Source organism: Sapajus apella, unplaced genomic scaffold (genome assembly GCF_009761245.1).
Source record: "Sapajus apella isolate SASKATOON/1434 unplaced genomic scaffold, GSC_monkey_1.0 scaffold83, whole genome shotgun sequence".
NCBI classification, from domain to species: domain Eukaryota; kingdom Metazoa; phylum Chordata; class Mammalia; order Primates; family Cebidae; genus Sapajus; species Sapajus apella.
The window spans coordinates 9,320,288-9,323,734 of NW_022437023.1; positions in this window are offsets into that span (position 1 = coordinate 9,320,288).

A 3,447-nucleotide genomic window follows, 5' to 3' on the forward strand; every position below is an offset into this window, starting at 1 on the left:
CCTGTGCTCAGGGACCCTAGTGTGGCACACCAGGGGCCCACGACAGGGGCTGGGGCTGAGCAGCCTCCAGAGGGATGCCCCTTGGTAGGATCAACTCCTCCCAACATCCCAACATCTAGAGGCCCTGGCTCTGCGTGCCCATTGTACAGTATGGGAAACTGAGGACTGGAGCAGATAGGGGGACCCCCAGCCTCAGGCGTCTTCATGGACCCTGCGGTGATGGGGAAGAGAAAGGGCCCAGAGGCCTTAGATGAGCCTCAAAACCACCCACATTGATTCCCTGTCTGAAGATCCCCTTTTGCAGATTCTGAGGTTACCTAGGAGGCTTCGAGCTGACTGTGCCTGTTTCCTGACAAGTCTGGGAACCCTCCCCCAGCCCTGCTCAGATTCCAGGGAGCTGAGTCACTGATCCTGAAGCTCCAGGAGGATCTCTGAGGGTCTCCACTTTGTCCCTCTGTAGGAGAATGTGGCACTGTTGCCTCATGCTAGGCCTGAGGCCCCAGGGGCTTGTCCTCCAGGGAGTCTGTCTCACTTCTACTGTGCTCTCTCCGCTGACTCCCCCAGACCTGCTCTGGACATGAATATGCCCTTCTGCCCACAGCACTGCTGCCACATATCCCAAAGCCCCAGGGGTGTGGTGGGGCTTGGCATCCAGGTCACCCTTGGTCACAGGTCCAACAGACAGCAGGGGCCAAATCACAGGGACAGGAGCAGTGAGGAGGGGTCTCCACAAGGCCTGACCTGGCCCCCAGGAGTGCGGGATGGTGGAGACCTCAGCTCTGAGTTGGTGGTGGCTGAAGAACCCTGCTCTGCGGTCTCTGGCTCCAGGGATGGGTCACAGTGTCCAGGGACCTGTCCCTAGGCCTCCAGCTCATATCATCCCTCTTACCCCAAATTCCTTTCCCATTTCAGTGAAAGTTGTCTCTTCTTCCAGTTGTCAGACCCCAAACCTCAGAGTCCTCCTTAATCCTCTTTTTCCTGTTCCCATATTCCCCTACCAATCAACCAGGATTTCGATTGTCAATTCCCTGTTCGGTCCACCTCCAGAATACATCCCAAATCTGTCCACCTCTCTCCTTTTCCACTGCCACCAACCAATGCCAAGCCACCATAATCCCTCTCTAGATTATAGCAGTAGGCTCTATCCTAGTTTGGACTGCTGTAGCAAATTACCAAGTACTGGGATGCTTAAACAATAAACATTTATTTCTCACAGTTCCGGAAGCTGGGAAGTCTGAGATCAAGGTGCCAGCCGATCTGGTGTCTGGTGAGTGCCCTCTTCCTTGTTTGCAGGTGGCCATGTTCTCGTATCTTCATGTGGAGGAGAGCAGACAGAGCATCTCTGTCGTGTCTCTTCTTATAGGAGCATGGATCCCATTCAGGAGGGCTCCACCCTCACATCCCAGTTACCTTGCAAAGGCCCCACCTTCCAACGACATCACATTGGGGGGTCACTAAGGATTACAAAATACGGATTTTGGGGGAGACAAACATTCAGTTCATACCACCTCCCACTTCCACTGCTCTTTCCCTGGTCTCTGGTCTCTGCACAGCAGCCAGAACCATTCTGTTAAAACCTAAGCTGGGGCTGGGCACGCCTGTAATCTCAGCACTTTGGGAGGCCAAGGCAGGCAGATCACCTGAGGTCAGGAATTTGAGATCAGCCTGGCCAACATGGCGAAACCCCATCTCTACTAAAAACACAAAAATTAGCCGGGCGTGGTGGCAGGTGCCTGTAATTCCAGCTACTCGGGAGGCTTAGGCAGGAGAATCGCTTGAACCCAGGAGGCGGAGGTTGCGGTGAGCTGAGATCACACCACTGCACTCCAGCCTGGGTGACAAGAATGAGACTCTGTCTCAAAACAAACAAAAAAACAAAAAAATAAGCTGGCTCTCATCTGCTCAGAACCCTCCAATAGCTTCCTGCTGCCCTTAAAGTAAAATCTGCATGCCTCCTCCAGGTTCTTGTGTCCTGAATCCTCCTTATGCCATCATCCCCAGCTTACTCCGTTTCTTCCCTCCGACAGCTGCACTGGCCTCCTTTGACCCTTTTGCTTTTCCTTGAACCCATCCAGCACATTCCCCCTATCATGCCTTTGCACTCACCATCCCTCTGCTTGGAACTCCCTTCCCTCAGCTGTTCATTCGGCCTTTGTCTTGCACTCAAATCTCTGCTTCCATGTCACCTCCCCAGAGAGGTCTTCCTTAACATGCCTATCCCCGACAATCGATCACATTACCCCTTGTGCATTTTTCTTTTTTCTCTTTATTCTTTGAGACAGGGTTTCCCCCTGTGCCCAGGCTGGAGTGCCACGGTGTGAACACAGCTTACTGCAGCCTTAATCTCCTGGGCTCAAGCCATCCTCCTGCCTCAGCTTCCTGAGTAGCTGGAACCACAGGAGCACGCCACTACACCCAGCTAACATATTTTTTTTATTTTAGTAGAGATGAGGTTTTGCTTTGCCACCCAGACTCATCTTGAACTCCTGAGCTTAAGTGAACCTCTTGTTTCGGCCTCCCTAAGTGCTGGGATTACAGGTATCAGCCACCAAACCCAGCCTCTTTTTAAAAAAACAATTTTTTTTTTTTTTTTGAGACGGAGTCTCGCTCTGTCATCAGGCTGGAGTGCAGTGGCACGATCTCTGCTCACTGTGATCTCCGCCTCCAGGTTTCAAGTGATTCTCCTGCCTCATCCTCTGGAATAGCTGGGACTACAGGTATGTGCCACCACCCCTAGCTAATTTTGTATTTTTAGTAGAGACAGGGTTTCTCTCTGTTGGTCAGGCTGGTCTTGAATTCCTGACCTCAGGTGATCTGTCTGCCTTGGCCTCCCAAAATACTGGGATTATAGGTATGAGCCACCACACCCAGCCCTAAAAAATATTTTTGAAGTTCAGGCATGGTGGCTCACGCCTGTAATCCCAACACTTTGGGAGGCCGAGGCAGGTGGATCCCTTGAAGTCAGGAGTTCAAGACCAGCCTGGCCAACCTGGTGAAATCCCATCTCTACAAAAAATACAAAAATTAGCCTGGCATAGTTCACACCTGTAATCCCAGCTACTTTGGGGCTGAGGCAGGAGAATCGCTTGAACCTGGGAGGCAGAGGTTGCAGTGCACTGCGATCCTGCCACTGTTCTCCAGCCTGGGCAACAGAGTGAGACCCTTTCTCAATTACATATATATACATTTTAGAGATGGAGGTCTCGCTATAGTACCCAGGCTGGTCTCAAACTTCTAGTTTAATGTGATCCTCCCACCTTGGCCTCCCAAGTCACTGGGATTACAAGCAGGAGCCACCACATCTGGCTTCCTTTTAAACTTTCTTTAAAGTTATCTCTTCCCTAAACTTAAGGTGTTAATACTTGCCAGTTAATCACCTCACCGTCAGAAGAATGTAAGTTCATGGGGGCATGGGCTGTATCTGTCCTCTCTGCTGCTCCGTCCCCA